This window comes from Schistocerca serialis, chromosome 1, assembly GCF_023864345.2.
Source record: "Schistocerca serialis cubense isolate TAMUIC-IGC-003099 chromosome 1, iqSchSeri2.2, whole genome shotgun sequence".
NCBI classification, from domain to species: domain Eukaryota; kingdom Metazoa; phylum Arthropoda; class Insecta; order Orthoptera; family Acrididae; genus Schistocerca; species Schistocerca serialis.
The window spans coordinates 1,091,035,821-1,091,053,956 of NC_064638.1; the positions used below are offsets into that span (position 1 = coordinate 1,091,035,821).

The 18,136-nt window shown below is 43.8% G+C and overlaps 1 protein-coding gene and 2 non-coding genes across 3 annotated transcripts in view; 2 read left to right on the forward strand and 1 right to left on the reverse strand.

The window, feature by feature from the left end:
• The window catches only part of LOC126416087 (uncharacterized), a 691,436-nt gene that overhangs the window by 281,319 nt on the left and 391,981 nt on the right, over positions 1-18,136 (reverse strand). The window lies entirely within an intron of this gene.
• Trnap-ugg (transfer RNA proline (anticodon UGG)) lies at positions 9,291-9,362 on the forward strand. Its single transcript has one exon. It is a non-coding gene; the product is annotated as a tRNA-Pro (tRNA).
• On the forward strand, positions 14,786-14,857 carry Trnap-ugg (transfer RNA proline (anticodon UGG)). Its single transcript has one exon. It is a non-coding gene; the product is annotated as a tRNA-Pro (tRNA).

Below are 18,136 nucleotides of genomic sequence, written 5' to 3' on the forward strand. Positions count from 1 at the left end.
TCGTGTGCGTTTTACTAGGTTGTTCTGGGAATCTTGCAACAATGTGTCAGTTGCGAAACACGTAATTAAACACGAAAAACAGCTGTTACATAAAAAAGTGAAATAGACGTGGGAATAAATACCATTCAAGCACGCACGTGCGCGCACACACACACACACACACACACACACACACACACACACACACACTCACTGGAGTTTACGAGGTAACATGGCATTGCGCGCGCGCACCTGTGTGTGTGTGTTGGTTGGTTGTTTTGGGGAAGGAGACCAGACAGCGAGGTCATCGGTCTCATCGGATTAGGGAAGGACGGGGAAGGAAGTCGGCCGTGCCCTTTGAAAGGAACCATCCCGGCATTTGCCTGGAGCGATTTAGGGAAATCACGGAAAACCTAAATCAGGATGGCCGGACGCGGGATTGAACCGTCGTCCTCCCGAATGCGAGTCCAGTGTCTAACCACTGCGCCACCTCGCTCAGTGTGTGTGTGTGTGTGTGTGTGTGTGTGTGTGTGTGTGTGTGTGAGAGAGAGAGAGAGAGAGAGAGAGAGAGAGAGAGTGAGCCCGTCATACGATAATAAGGGACATAATTTCCATGTACTGGTATTTTAATAATTATTTTGAATTATGAAATTATTTTAGTAATAGCTAGAAAAATTCGATGTTTGCTTTCCAGATAAATAATTGTAATGGGAAACAGTATTCAGAGTAATGTGTGTTTCATGCCACGTGCCTACATTTCATTTATGCGTCGTGCTTTTGTGACCTGTATCCCCTTGTATAAATCGTGAGTTAGATCTTCATTAGTTCCCTTAAATACTTTCGGTGAACCTGGCATAGTTCTCTGAAAAAGTGACGACTGATACTTCCCTGCCAGCGCCACGTCTGTTAGACAAACTGTAAAACTCGTTCTTTATTATCTGTCACCTCCAGTAACACTCCTGCTTTCCCTGTTTGACAATGCTGCTTCGAATATTCGCTGTTTTCCTATTGGTGATCTATTTATGTTCAGTGTCTTTTCTTTCTTCTTCTACCTTTTGACACTTTACTGTGCCACACGGTCCTCTTCACACTGAAAAGCGGTACCTCACATGTCTGCGTTTGTACGTCATCACTCGTTTCGACCGTCTACCAGCTATGTTCAGTTTTTCATTACTCTCTCTATCGTTATATTGCTCGATTGCAATCGAGAAATGCTCACCATCTGTGTGTGGTATCATAAAATACATCTTCATTATCTTAACCTGTCTTCTTCCCGCCTTTTCGAGAACTCTCTCATTTTCTACCTTGATCGGTCTTATACATGCAACTCAAGCGTTGCCTATTTTAATCAGAACAAAGAATTCTAGAGCTAATTGTGTGGTGTATTGTCTAGAGCGTATTAGTCCCTACTCTTGTGTATCACACTTCCAGAGAGGTCGGTAATATTGATTGTGAGACGTTATATCTAGGAATCACTTTTCATGTACACTAAGCATGCTATCAGCTTAATCCGTTTAGTTCAAAGCGCATCATAGTGCTGCCGTGGTCGCCGGACACGTGTTTCGTTTTGGTGAGTTACGTACAACTGGTTGGATCAGTCACAGGACAGAGGAAGACACGAGCGTCTCCTGTCCCTTAGGATCATGCCCTGTAAACACCGCGGTCTTCAAACCCACCTACGAATCGATGGTCGCTTTACATTTCTTTAACCCCTTATCTTCATCCGACCTCTGAACTGGATCTGTCAGTTATCCGATCAGCAAACTGTCATGTGGAAAAGGGTGCAACATTGCACTTTTCATATCCTCAAAGTATTCTCGGGGATGGAATCATTTCAAGTGCCACAAGAATCCAGGTCTGTTACTAGTCCATCCACGAGCTGTTCTTGTCTATAACCACTCTCTATTTTAATACCATTTTTGAAATTCTATAGCTCTGTTTCCATTATTTCAGTTTCAGATCCCATATTTTCAGTGTCTTATCCTTGTTTCCAGTTCACTTTTGTTCTACACAATTCTGAAAGACTACATTATATACATAATATTCTGAACAATGATTCTCCTGTCCATTTATTGACGAATAATTTTTGATGCGCTGCGGGGTTTTTCGCTTAACCTCAGTTTACAGAATCCCCTAACGATATTCTTATTTTTGTATGGAAGCCTTCAGTTTTCAGCCATCACGCACTTTCCGTTGAAGTGTTGTTTTCATACCTTTTTTATTAACCACGTTGACATTGAAATTTCTCACAAACCCCACACGAGCGCAGTGGTGCAATGGGTATAGTACTGCGTTCGTATTTGGGTGAAGTGCTTTTCAGATCCCCATTCGGCCATCCCGATTTTTCCTTTCCGTCCCATATCAATTAAGACAAATACTACGACATTCCCCATTTGAGATTCTCTTCCACCTCAGTCTTCGTACACGGAACGTTAAAACCTTTCAGAATCGTGGAGCTATGCATACAAAATCATGTCTGCATTTCTTCATGACGATGGTCATCTGGACCTTTTTATGCACCACTAGACCAAGCGTCGTTCCTTTAAACTTTCTGATGTGAGCGCATTCTGTTGGGGAACAATACAAAGTATCTGGGAAAAAAAAAATCACCATTGTCGTCGTAGCAATGGTTGCCATGAAATATTGGAAAAGACGTGCTGCTATGCCTATGTTTGATTTTCAATTTTACATAATAAATCTAGAAACCGCAATAGAAATTGTAGTTCTGCAACCGTAGACCGAGCGCCATTTACCGGTCTCTAGTCTAGTGGCAAACGTAACATGTGGCATTGCTGGCCCACAACATCTGCCGTGTGCACAGGACAAAGAAAAACGCCCTCTTTCCTCGATCTGTGAGTTGTGTGGTGTTAAAGGACTTAATGCAAGGTTGATAGTTGTAAAGTTGAGAATGTGATGATTACCAGGTGCCAAAATGAATCCTTTATAAACAAGGACATAACGTTGTATGGAAAGCGCAATAATTATGTCAGATGGGTCTGGAGCTTTAAAGGCACGAGAACATAAGCTTCTTTTGGAGGGTAACCTCTAAACTACTCCAAAAAGAACTAAAAAATGTGAAAAACCTCACGCATTCAATTGTTCTTCCGTTGTTTAGGGAGAATATACATCTTTCAGCGCGGACGTCCCAATCAAAGATTCTTCTTTGAATGAAAAGAACGGTAACATTAATTTAGTCTCAAGTGTAGTAGTGGGTAAGGAAACCGTTGATGGGACTGTAGCTCGTAATGAAGATGAGATCTGCAGATCTGGCAGTAACCACGTGGACAGTGATAGATCGCAAATATAGGTAAATGGTGAGATCCCACAACAGGACGAATGTACAAAATGACATTCTTGAACCAGACAGAAATCAGTTACTGAAATGGAGACCATAAAGGAGACGGAAACGTTAATTACGATAACTAAGACGGGAGAATAGGAAAAAAATGAAATATTGCGTCCAAAACAAGCACTATTTTACTCAAATTAATGTCTTCAAAGAAGCTAAAGAGTTCCGACATTAACTCTGCCCCAGTAAACCTTTGGAAAAAGTAGGAGAGCCCAATGCTAGGAAAAAATTTGACGAATTTTATAGTGTTTGATCTCATGACGCCAAGCATGCACTGATTTTCTGAATGGTTTCTGAATTTGAAACAAAACGAAAAAGAGTGAAAACATCAAACAAAAGAAAGTTTAGTGGGTTACACGAACATTGTCGGGTGGATGTATGTAAGACGTTCCTATTACAGACGCTGCGGATATCTAGTTGTAAAACGAATAACGCCATGCAAAACACAAGATGCCCTGACGGAGTTCGTGAGTGTAGTGGAAAAAATAAAATTGATGATATGAGTATACAAGAGGTAACTGAACACATTAACCCTTTCATGGCTAAAAGGTATTTGTATACACCTTAAAAATAAAAGGCCAAAAAGTCTCTTCGTTTGTGATACATAACACGCTTCCACTACCCAAAAATTTTTAAGCCGACCGTTTTTCAAAATCGGTGGCCGGCCGGGGTGGCCGAGCGGTTCTAGGTGCTTCATTCTGGAACTGCGCGACCGCTACGGTCGCAGGTTCGAATCCTGCCTTTTTAAGTAGTTCTAAGTTCTAGGGGACTGATGACCTCAGATGTTAAGTCCCATAGTGCTCAGAGCCAAATTCGGCGAAATGAGAAACATGTGGCCCACGAACCTACCTAGATCCATGTTTTCATATGATTTTATCAGGACGACAATTATGGAAAAAAAGTATAAAAATCAATACCAAAATACATTTATTCTCCTGGCAACGAAAAACATGAAATATCGCACAGATGCGTTCATTATAACAGTTGAATTTTCCGGGGGATGTATATCCCACGACATACAAACTAGCAAAATTACTGAGGCGTGTAGTAATATTTCAAAACAATGTCCCTAATGTATAAGAAAAGACAATTAGTTACTTGAGGCATTCATGAAGTTCAGAAGATGGTGATATAATATGATTTTCGTGAAACAAATGCGTTGTGCCACCTATAAACACACGCCACCCGATTTGATCGTTCACAACCTTCTATACGTCCACCCCATGGTCCGCAGTATTTTTCTCCAAGTTTTGAATGTAAAAAAATGGCTCTGAGCACTATGGGACTTAACATCTGAGGTCATCAGTGCCCTAGAACTTAGAACTACTTAAACCTAACTAACCTAAGGACATCACACACATCCATGCCCGAGGCAGGATTCGAACCTGCGATCGTAGCAGCAGAGCGCTTCCGGACTGACGCGCCTAGAACCGCTCGGTCACAGCGGCCGGCTCCGAATGCACCTCTTAGCACTAGACAGATATGGGATACAAACGTCTCAACGCTCAAAACTGCATATTACTTTAGTGGGACGTATGTATCCCATCAAATACGAAAGGGTTAAAAAAATTCTCCAAGTATATATATTTAATGTTACATGTATAGTTACAATTATTGTGTGTTCCATAACAATCAATAGAACATAACAATAACTACAGTTGTATTACCTTCAGCATGTTTTTCAACAATGTTTAGCTTCTAAAGGATATTGTTTGCTATTTATTTAAGCTTCGTTTCCATTAAAGAAACCTCATCAAGTGTTTTTCACAGTATGAAAGTCGAATGGTTTTCTAATGTTTATTGTTACAATAGGCCTAATGCACAGTTCCATTATGCATAATGAGACCAAAGGACTTTAAAGTCTTTTAGGCCATTGATACATAACAAAAGCTCATAAGCGGCACTTAAATGTAACTAGGCTAAAGACCATTTTTATTATTTTTTCGTGTTGGTTAGAATGTAATTACGTTGAGGTTCCATTAAGTTAAACAGAAACAACCCTTCTTCGGTACAAAAAATTGGAAAAATTCAACAATAAATACATTTTTAAGGGAACAGAAACTCGGCCTGTATTATCTCACTCATGAGATTTAAGCGGTTGGTCTAGTAATGCATAATACTATCCACCTTTACTGTGTGAAGCGTCTATCTATCATCTTCTTTCCGTGGTTGATAACCCACGTTCCTGGAATTTTCATTGGTAGATGGTAGAAAAATGTCACATTTGAGAATGAGCACAATAATAGCACACACGTTGTGCTTAATGTCACTGGCATCAGTTCATCCGCCGTAATTTTCATGGTTTACCGAGTTCACGTGCATTGGCAACTTCCCTGTGAGTGATTTATTACTGTGCATTTTAGGTGATTCCGGACGGCGTGGATAGAATGTACCATATTTCATGTTTGTGGAAGAGGTGGGAGGAGACAAAGTGACTCTAAGTGCTGTCTTCGTAAAGCATCACGACGGTGTCGAGCGGAACGGACGATTACCATCAGCAATCTCTGAAGCCATCACACTGTACGACATTTAAGAGCAATTACGAGATCATGCAAGGGCAGTACTCACATTGTAATGATATGACGAGCACTTCGTCACTTTTCTCCTATGCTGGTCAAATTCTGGAGGTAGAATTGTTTCAGCAGCAAGATTCCAATCCCTTCCAGGCCGACTATTGCATCGCCACAGTTTTGAGGCAGATATCAGGAAGTGGCGAGTAGAAGAATGAAACATGTGTGGTGTGGATCTCCCACGACAAATTGCGTTGCGTTTTTAATTATATCGACAAAATTATACTGTTTCCTGTTCATCACTCGCTTTTTTTTTTCATTTCTGCACGTATTGCTCCAAAGAATGATGCAGTGTCGGCATCAAATTATCAGAAGCAGGAGGCACTGCTAATGGAGCTCTGTTATCTGGTACAGCAACTAACACATTGTCGCTTCCACTGTCAAGCATGCCGTTACTTTCTTCGTATCACACGTCGAACTTCGGTTACATGTGTAATACAAGGTTCCAACCCCTCACGCCCCTCATCAAGACGTCTACATCGTGTACATTTGACCTTCCGCAACTCTTGAAGCGTCAGACCTACGTTGCGTCCAGTGCCATGACAACTCACTCAAGTTCGTAAAAAAACAGAACAGGTTGAACGACTAGAGATTGGACGTTCATATTCACAGGACACGTACTTTAGGATGTCCCGCTGAAATGATTAGGATTTGAATCATGTCGGCCGGCGGGTTGAAGGTCAACATCAGTATCGCGGCGCAACACCACCTACTGGTAAAATTTGCCTGTGGCTCTCATTGTCGCTATAAACCGAAGGTAATGGATCAGTGTGACTTGAGCAGACGTGCAAGATGCCTCGCAGACGTACGTCCGACCCGTACCGTCAAATCAGTGATTTTGAAAGAGGGCGCATTATTGGCATGAGAGAATGTTGTACATCCATCCGGAAAACTGCTGCTCGTGTGGGACGAAGTGTTTTGGCAACGGGTGTGTGGAGAATGGTTCACGGAAGGCCATAGAACACAACCAGATGGGTCAGGTCGCAACACCATACCATCCCCCGAGGAGATCGACACGTCATCGGAATGGCATTGCAGGACAGACCTGCATCCTCCTCAGCTCTGGCGCAACAGTGGAACAGTGTAACACATCGCACACTATCAGGAGTGAAGTTCGTCGCCGTTTATTACGACATGGATTACGTACGCGTAATCCACTTAATCCGCCTACGTCTGAAGAATGTGCAGACGGCCATGGTGTGTGATATGTCAATGGGTTGGTTGGTTGGTTGGTTTGGGGAAGGAGACCAGACAGCGAGGTCATCGGTCTCATCGGATTAGGGAAGGACGGGGAAGGAAGTCGGCCGTGCCCTTTGAAAGGAACCATCCCGGCATTTGCCTGGAGCGATTTAGGGAAATCACTATGTCAGTGGGGACATGAATGGTATCAGATAATGTTTTCGGACGAATCCAGGTTCGTTTTGTTTGAAAACGATGGCCATATTTTGGTTCGCCACAGACAGGGGGAGCGGCATCACAGTGACTGCATTCGTACAAGATATACAGCGCCAACTCAAGGCCTTATGGTGTGAGGTGTTATTGGGTACAACAACAAATCACATTTGGTGCGTGTTCTGGGCATTGTGACCAGTGTGGGCCATATGAATGACGCCCTGCGACCCGTAGCCATATCCTTTCTGCACAATACCCCAGATGACATTTTTCAGCAAGGCAATGCACGACTACATGTTGCTGCGCCAACACGTGCCTTGTTTGATGTCACAGAATGTCAGCCTTTTACCTTGGCCCGCCTGATCACCAGACTTGTCACCAATCGTAAATGTGTAGGATATGGTGAAACGACAGGCGCAGCCTGTACCCAATGCCAACCACCACATATGATCTTTGGAACCAGGTGAATGCAGCATGGACGGCTATACCAAAGGAAACCATTCGCGCCTTATAAGCGTCGACGCCATCACGCATGGAACAAGTTATGAGGACACCTGGTGAACCGATATTACTGAAATACTCATCATTGCTGCAGAGCATGCAAATTTACACGTCCTGTAAATATGAACGTCCTGTCTCTAGTCGTTCAAGGTGTTCAGTTTTTTCTGAACATGACAGAAAGTTCCGCGATGCCCTACTCAAATTTTTTCGGGGAAGTCTACATCTACATCGACATTCTGCAAATCACACTTAAGTGCTTGGCAAAGGGTTCATCGAACCACGCTCACACTAGTTCTCTGTTTTTCCAATATCTAACAGCGCACGGAAAAAACGAACACCTATATCTTGCCGTGTGAGCTCTGATTTTCCTTATTTGCGTCTACAAAATATCTTCACATTGGGAGGACAAAGTTGGTGTTCGATATTTCTTGAGAAGATCCCGCCACAACGAAAAACGCATTTGTTTTAATGATTACCACCCCAAATCCTGTGTCAGTGACACTCGCTCCCCTATTTCTCACTAATACAAAACGTGCTGCTCTTCTTTGAACTTTCTCTATGTACTCTGTTAATCCTATCCATTAGGATCCCACATCGCGCAGCGGTATTCGAGAAGAGGACGGACCCGCGTAGTGTAGGCAGTCTCTTTTGTAGATCTTCTACGTCTTCCGCCAATAACACCCAGTCTTTGATTCTCCTTCCCCACAGCATTTTCTGTATGTTCTCTCCAATTTAATTTGTTCGTAATTGTAATTCCTAGGTATATAGTTGAATTTACGGCCTTCAGATTTGACTGATTTATCGGGTAAGCGAAATTTAATGATATTTCCTTTTAGCATTCATGTGGATGACCTCTTCTCTTCAATTTTCGCACCATACGCCTTTTTCGAAATCGTTTTGCAATTTGTTTTGACTTTACTATACGATAAACGACAACATGATCTACAAGCAACGAAGACGGTTGACCAGATTGCCTACTGAATCGTTTCTGTAGATAAGTAACAGCAGAGGGCCTATAACACTACTTTCGAGAACGCCAGAAATCGGCATCACTTTCTAACTATGTACGTTACCCAACGGTTCCTGAATAATAAGCTAACATTATAGTCAATTAAACATAGTACCAAAGACAGTGAACTGTAAACGAACAGCCCTCATGATCGTTGATACCATTATTTCAGTATTGCGGTTGATTTCGCGAGAGGCGAGAGATAACGTTCGTGAGTCACGTTCAGTCGCGCATGGCAAGGGTGCTCTCACTCTGTCTCACCAATTCTACATAACACTTTCATTAGGGGTTCAAAATGGCAAAATAATTTTAACTCAGTTTCTTTCCCCTGGCGAAAAGGAAAGTGTTCCGCTAACACGTATGCTAGCGAACCACCTCCCTGCGCGAGAGACTCAGGCTGCTTCGTGACTCAACAGACCAGCACGCGAGGCACTGGAATGTGTTTGCTGACTGCGAACGGAAGCATGCATCAAATAACACTTTCACAGCCGGCTCAGTGGTCTAGGGGTATGATTCCTGCTTTGGGTGCAGGAGGTCCCGGGTTCAAATCCCGGCTGAGCCCTTACTTTTTCCTTTATCAAATAATACCAACAAATTCTGCATCCACTGGAGAGTATTCGCTGTGTGTAGTTGGTCATAGAATGAAATAAATGGATATTTCTCACAAATCCTTGGTCGTTACTCTCGCGAGGTGTGTGTAGCGTTCGCCGGCCAGTGCGGCCGAGCGGTTCCAGGCGCTTCAGTCTGGAACCGCGCGACCGCTACGGTCGCAGGTTCGAACCCTGCCTCGGACATGGGTGTGTGTGATGTCCTTAGGTTAGTTAGGTTTAAGTAGTTCTAAGTTCTAGGGGACTGATGACCCCAGATGTTAAGTCCCATAGTGCTCAGAGCCATTTGATTTTTTTTCCTTTCTTTTTGTGTATCGTTCATTAATCACCATACAGGCTGGTATACTTTTTTATTTGACCTATGCCGGTGTGCTAATCAGTAAGATGTACGTCCGCTGTGAATCCTAGACCCTATTCTAATAAAATAAGACTATAAACAATAGTCTATTCAGACCCTGAGCTAGTTGGTGGGCCGTCTATTAGTTATGGCGAAATAGTTTTTAGATTTCACTACAGTTGATCCTGAGATCACTTGCTAGTAATCATTGCCCAATACATGTTCCGACTTTCTTCAGACTGACACAAAATTGATGTGTGTGTGTGTGTGTGTGTGTGTGTGTGTGTGTGTGTGTGTGTGTGTGTGAAATCTCATGGGACTTAACTGCTAAGGTCATCAGTCCCTAAGCTTACACAGTACTTAACCTAAAGAATCCTAAGGACAAACACACACACACCCATGCCCGAGGGAGGACTCGAACCTCCTCCGGGACCAGCCGCACAGTCCATGACTGCAGCGCCCCAGACCGCTCGGCTAATCCCGTGTAGCTGTTATGTCTGTGAGTGACAAGGTGCTGAATGCGAGTTCTGTGTGTGAAGATCATTTTTTCTGGAGCAGCTGTTCCTACCTCCTGCCCTTATGCTTATAACTAAAGTGTAGTTAAGCTAGTTTTACAGGATTCATATGTGTCAAAAAAAAAAGTTTCTCATAATACTTTGTAGGTAAGTGTTGGGAACACAGTTTACTCATCGTCATACACCTGTGTACACTCCTCCTTGTTTTATTATTGTCGGTCCAACTGATGTCCATTGTGGTATGGAAATGAGCGTTTGGCGTCATTGGCCGGGAGGCCCCTCGCGGGGCAGGTCCGGCCGCCATATCGCAGGTCTTATTACATTCGGCGCCACATTGGGCGACCTGCACGCCGGATGGGGATGAAATGATGATGAACACAACACAACACCCAGTCCCTGAGCGGAGAAAATCTCCGACCCAGCCGGGAATCGAACCCGGGCCCAGAGGACGGCAATCCGTCACGCTGACCACTCAGCTACTGGGGCGGACTCCATTGTGGTGTCACCGCCAGACACCACACTTGCTAGGTGGTAGCCTTTAAATCGGCCGCGGTCCGTTAGTATACGTCGGACCCGCGTGTCGCCACTATCAGTGATTGCAGACCGAGCGCCGCCACACGGCGGGTCTGGAGAGACTTCCTAGCACTCGCCCAGTTGTACAACCGACTTTGCTAGCGATGGTTCACTGACAAAATACGCTCTCATTTGCCGAGACGATAGTTAACATAGCCTTCAGCTACGTCATTTGCTACGACCTAGCAAGGCGCCATTACCAGTTACTATTGATACTGAATCATGTACAGTCAAGAGCGACGTTCATCATTAATGGATTAAAGTTAAGTATTCCACCAGCTACGTCCGTTTCTCTAAAGTCTAATTTCCTTGTCCTGTTCCAGACCTGACGCCAGCCTGCGTGAGCTAAAACGCGTGCCTTTCGGCTTCCTCTAGTACCCGGTGTTGGCTCTCCTGCCAACCCACAACATCCATTATGTTTTTAGTCTTGTCATTTAAACCATAACGGATCTCCCAACTAGAGGACATTTTTTATTCTGGCCTTAATCGGTTGGCGGGGTTTCGGACGCGGATGGGGTTTCTCTCAGCACAAATGCGCTCTGGGAGACTCTTCGCTGTTCTGGTACACGCACCGGCCCGACCTATACACTTTTACTTCCCTGTAAATTATTTCTCTGCTCTGGCATGAATGTCGCTTTCAGTACCTCGATTTTACCAGTCCTGCATACTTTCATAATCCAAATTTCTGGCAACATCACTACTCCAGGAGCACTAGCTCTTCACCGAAGGACTGACGACTTCGTTGTTTCGTCCTTTAAGCCCCAGTGAACCAATCAACTGTGTACAAAAACTATTATTTTAAAAAATGTGATAGTGTTACCCTTGTTACTGACCCAACGTAGGCGAGGTTCAGCTAAAATTGCGGAGTCACCGTAAATTCCGCTGATTTTGTTATAGCTATAGCAACAAATTAAAATATTCATTGTTGTATGTGTTTTCCCATGTATGAAGTTTTCCGTGGTTTCTTTTTTTCCAGGAGATTTTTTTCTGTTTTTTCCTCTGTTACAGCCACTGACACTTCTAACACACAATTCCGCCTGCAACTGTAATTCCCGAAGCTGTGAGTGACTGCAGCTTTTTGAGTGGAAAGATAACTGTCATTGAGTTTTAGAATCAAACTTTGAATCAAGTAACGCCTGAATTAGACTTCACAGAAGAATGCCTATTCAATATAGGAACTACGCCACTTACATTGTGGTGGCCAGGCACAACATAGAAAAGTACAGCATCGGCCTTTCTTAAGCAAACAATTTTCCTTTATCTTAAAACTTACTTTTAAGAAGTGCTGCACCTATGGTATTCTGCTATGTGGAGTTATTTATACTTTCATTAAACATAGCTCCTCATGCCTGTGAACTAAAGCTTCCTATAGTTGGAATACAGTAACTGGTGCAATTAACTAAAAACATCTAGTGGATGCAGCCATGTGGCACAACGTGACTTTTAATGATGTGAAATTAGGAGTGTGCTGCAGTTTGAATCACCAGTGCCAGGAGTGGCCAAGAATTAGGCTATTCAGCCGTGCGCTGGCCTGAGTGAAGTAGCGCCCAGCCTCGGTGCGCGTTTCCCACACCACCACGCCATTCTGTCTTGGGTGTGAGGAGGAGCAAATTCCCATCTATCTCTAAAACAAAGATAATAAACAAAACAAATTTTCAGAATTAATTGTTTTTGGCGCGCTGAAACATATAATTTTTGTCTGCTACAGACTGTCGGCATACAGGCAGACGCAGACAATTTCACAGATTTTCGCACTCAGATTGGCATGTAATCATGACTTATTTAGTTTCATAACTGAAAAAACGGCTTTCACATGCTTATGTTGAGCGAAATATTGAAGCAATTTTGCAACCTCTGGAGACGTGGAAACAACCTGAGGAAAGCAATATAGACGTCCTGAACAGTTTTAACGAAAAAGGAATTACCTTGCAGGTCGATTAGCCATGTCTGCATATGCACAGGGACGCTTTCAACTGAAATGGCAAACAGTCTTTTAAACAGACAGAAAACAGTAGTAACACTGGCAGTGTTCGTAAAACATTCACGAAACTCTCCTTGTGATTCTTTAAAGGCCACAATGAATTTTTCAAACCACAGGCTTTCTTTAACGTGAGTTAGCCTAGAGAACTGGATTGTGTTTATCAGAATGTATATCTTCTACAATGCGATTTTCTTTTTAACTGCATGCCCATCAAATCAGGAAGTAGTTTTTTCTTTTCCTGCAGTATCTTACGCTTTGAGTAGTGTGCATTCAAGTTATTTCAAAATGCGAGGTTTGCAATCCATTCCGAATGTTCTAATTTCCGTGTCTGCACTCCCTTTTCCTTCACAAGTTCAATAAGTTTGAAATCTAAAATTAATGGGAATCGCTAGGAGGAAGAAAACGTTCTTTTCGCGAAACACTGTTGAGAAAATTTTGAGAACCAGCATTCGCGGATAAACTGCAGAATGAACCTATTGCCCCCAACATACGTCTCGCGTAAGGACCGCTGAAACAAGGAAGAAATCAGGGCTCTTACGGAAATATAAAACAGTCATTTTTTTCCGTCGTCCCATTTTCGATTGGAACTGTAGTGTCTTAAGGAGTATGTATGAAGGTGTGAAGATGTAGAAAAAAGTATCAGTTGTTCAGTTTTTACAGCCATTGTCGCTAGCTTTTATCTGTACAGTGTTGTTGACTGCCTATACAGCACACCATCTTTTCACCCAAGTGCATACTGGACATACACTGGAAATAGCAAGACTCTGCACGATTTTTATATTTCAGTGAACATAACCGTTACTTTCCAGCAGGTTCAAGTACTGAACACCAGTGTTCTTATCTCTGTGGGGGCAGCTTTTATTTAATGCTAGAAACTGAGCAGTTACTTACCGCTCGAGGGAACTTGAAAGAATGAACAACGAACAAAGGCGTTATGGGGTACAGCACCTCTTGTAGTACCAAAATTCACCGCTGTACTTCCCTGCATACCCTTCGCTTTGCTCCTCAAATTTGTATGTAAACAGAAATCTGCTACGGGGTGAGTACTTGTCCGACGTTTAGTGTACCATGCAGGCACGACTACGCTACAAGTTTCTGCCTGTACGCTCTAGAGTTGCAGGTATCCTATAACTTTATTACTCTATACAACCTAACAGTATTATTGTGATTACTTTATGTGGTTTACAGTAGATGCGAACATGTTAGTTAGAGTTAACCATGGTCGTTGTTTCGGAATTTTCTCTTTCCAGCATCAGATGGATTTATATAAATTAAAAAGACCGATTATTTGTAAAACAATGTTTCTGGGCAGCGTAGGTTGTTAATTTAAATAAATCCTCCTCATGATGGAGATATAGTCTCCCGAAAACGCGTAGCGGTTACTTGCAGCTATTTATATGCTTCACTTCATTTCTATGATTTAATCTGACAGCAATATGACACTCCGGGCCGTTGCTGCCTGTTTCAAATGGTTTAAAATGGAAAGGAATACACATCAGCAAGAGAAGATGAGCGTCACGCTTTAAAGCCAATGGGAGAACTAATTAACGAATTTAATGGTTGCTGTTACTACTGCATTACTACTCGACTTGACTTCGCTATGTCAGTAAGCACGTTAGTGAGAGGTTCAACCGCAGTCAGCGGCTGTACATCCCAGACATTTAAGTAAAGACGTTAAGCCCGTAGAATTCGTTGAGTGAAAAGCGTCGGTAAGAGCACTTTAACAGATTTCACTAGCTGCTTCATATTTTAGCTAACCAGGATATATAGGACGACGTGGTGTTGATTTAGCAAAATAACTTTATCTTTGCTTCTTTAGTCCGTTGGAAAGGAGTGTTCTCGAAAAGCGTATTCTAACGTGGCACCAACTCTCTGCGGGAGACGCTACACAGCTTCGTGACTCACAGATCAGCACGCGAGACGCTGGAATGTATTTGTCGACTGTGAAGACGAGAAACATCTTTCATAACAGGCTCAGTGGTCTAGGGGTATGATTCCTGCTTTGGGTGCAGGAGGTCCCAGGTTCAAATCCCGGCTGAGCCCTTCGATTTTATCCCCAGAACGTGAAAATGCGAATACACTTCGAAGTCCCTAAGCATTATCAAGTAAGAGTCCATTATTGAAAGCAAATTCATAATCTCGCGAAAAAATACTAGCAGAAATGCCTTGCAGTAATATTACTGGACGGATTCCTTTATTCATGCAGGCTATGCTTCTGACTTGCCACTTTCGACAGAAATCTTGTTACTGAGGAACTCTTTATTTTTTCCCAAAGTAGATAACTGTCAAGCAATGAGGGAGCATCAGCCTCCAAATTCAGTCCTTCCGGTCACCTTTCATGGACTGCAGTAACAACCAAGAATCCACCTATTTGAACAGCACAATCAAGTAGCTACCCATTCTCATGCGGATGGTGAAAATTCCACCAAGAACGGAAGACAGAAAGGAGAAGTGTGCGCGATCCACTGATTATATATATATACACTCCTGGAAATTGAAATAAGAACACCGTGAATTCATTGTCCCAGGAAGGGAAAACTTTATTGACACATTCCTGGGGTCAGATACATCACATGATCACACTGACAGAACCACAGGCACATAGACACAGGCAACAGAGCATGCACAATGTCGGCATTAGTACAGTATATATCCACCTTTCGCAGCAATGCAGGCTGCTATTCTCCCATGGAGACGATCGTAGAGATGCTGGATGTAGTCCTGTGGAACGGCTTGCCATGCCATTTCCACCTGGCGCCTCAGTTGGACCAGCGTTCGTGCTGGACGTGCAGTCCGCGTGAGACGACGCTTCATCCAATCCCAAACATGCTCAATGGGGGACAGATCCGGAGATCTTGCTGGCCAGGGTAGTTGACTTACACCTTCTAGAGCACGTTGTGTGGCACGGGATACATGCGGACGTGCATTGTCCTGTTGGAACAGCAAGTTCCCTTGCCGGTCTAGGAATGGTAGAACGATGGGTTCGATGACGGTTTGGATGTACCGTGCACTATTCAGTGTCCCCTCGACGATCACCAGTGGTGTACGGCCAGTGTAGGAGATCGCTCCCCACACCATGATGCCGGGTGTTGGCCCTGTGTGCCTCGGTCGTATGCAGTCCTGATTGTGGCGCTCACCTGCACGGCGCCAAACACGCATACGACCATCATTGGCACCAAGGCAGAAGCGACTCTCATCGCTGAAGACGACACGTCTCCATTCGTCCCTCCATTCACGCCTGTCGCGACACCACTGGAGGCGGGCTGCACGATGTTGGGGCGTGAGCGGAAGACGACCTAACGGTGTGCGGGACCGTAGCCCAGCTTCATGGAGACGGTTGAAAATGGTCCTCGCCGATACCCCAGGAGCAACAGTGTCTCTAACTTGCTGGGAAGTGGCGGTGCGGTCCCCTACGGCACTGCGTAGGATCCTATGGTCCTGGCGTGCATCCGTGCGTCGCTGCGGTCCGGTCCCAGGTCGACGGTCACGTGCACCTTCCGCCGACCACTGGCGACAACATCGATGTACTGTGGAGACCTCACGCCCCACGTGTTAAGCAATTCGGCGGTACGTCCACCCAGCCTCCCGCATGCCCACTATACGCCCTCGCTCAAAGTCCGTCAACTGCACATACGGTTCACGTCCACGCTGTCGCGGCATGCTACCAGTGTTAAAGACTGCGATGGAGCTCCGTATGCCACGGCAAACTGGCTGACACTGACGGCGGCGGTGCACAAATGCTGCGCAGCTAGCGCCATTCGACGGCCAACACCGCGGTTCTTGGTGTGTCCGCTGTGCCGTGCGTGTGATCATTGCTTGTACAGCCCTCTCGCAGTGTCCGGAGCAAGTATGGTGGGTCTGACACACCGGTGTCAATATGTTCTTTTTTCCATTTCCAGGAGTGTATAATTTAAAAAATCGTTCGGGCGTTGATGTTTAATGTTACCCCAGGGCGGGTCGCTAGTATGTTAGAAGCACAGTCCGCTTGGTACAAAAATAATTCACCGGAACATCACGACAAGCAGCGAACGTCATGCGACGCCACTGTATACGCGATGTACAGTCATTACTTGTTGCGCGAAACAGAAATTTGGGAGTGGACCACATATAAACTAACTTGCACTACAAGAAGTGCAACAGACACGTACTGGCACACAGAGAATTTATACGCCCCGCATAATGGGTAATGCAAGAGATACCAGCTTCGAATTCGATTGCTGTTTTCTTAGTACAGACTGTAATGGAGGATATTTTTATGTAAATTTGTGTGTAATGAACGAATGGGCTTTATACATATCTTATTCTTTTGTTTCCCCATTTTATTGTATAGTATATTTTCTATGTTGATATAAAATTGTTAGCAAACTGTAAACATTTTATTCTCTATATTATCTGTATTCATGTAATTTTCTGTTGTTGTTGTGGTCTTCAGTCCTGAGACTGGTTTGATGCAGCTCTCCATGCTACTCTATCCTGTGCAAGCTTCTTCATCTCCCAGTACCTACTGCAACCTACATCCTTCTGAATCTGCTTAATGTATTCATCTCTTGGTCTCCCTCTACGATTTTTACCCTCCACGGTGCCCTCCAATGCTAAATTTGTGATCCCTTGATGCCTCAAAACATGTCCTACCAACCGATCCCTTCTTCTAGTCAAGTTGTGCCACAAACTTCTCTTCTCCCCAATCCTATTCAATACCTCCTCATTAGTTATGTGATCTACCCACCTTATCTTCAGCATTCTTCTGTAGCACCACATTTCGAAAGCTTCTATTCTCTTCTTGTCCAAACTGGTTATCGTCCATGTTTCACTTCCATACATGGCTACACTCCATACAAATACTTTCAGAAACGACTTCCTGACACTTAAATCTATACTCGATGTTAACAAATTTCTCTTCTTCAGAAACGCTTTCCTTGCCATTGCCAGTCTACATTTTATATCCTCTCTACTTCGACCATCATCAGTTATTTTACTCCCTAAATAGCAAAACTCCTTTACTACTTTAAGTGTCTCATTTCCTAATCTAATTCCCTCAGCATCACCCGACTTAATTTGACTACATTCCATTATCCTCGTTTTGCTTTTGTTGATGTTCATCTTATATCCTCCTTTCAAGACACTGTCCATTCCGTTCAACTGCTCTTCCAAGTCCTTTGCTGTCTCTAACAGAATTACAATGTCATTGGCGAACCTCAAAGTTTTTACTTCTTCTCCATGAATTTTTCTTTTGTTTCCTTTACTGCTTGCTCAATATACAGATTGAATAACATCGGGGAGAGGCTACAACCCCGTCTCACTCCTTTCCCAACCACTGCTTCC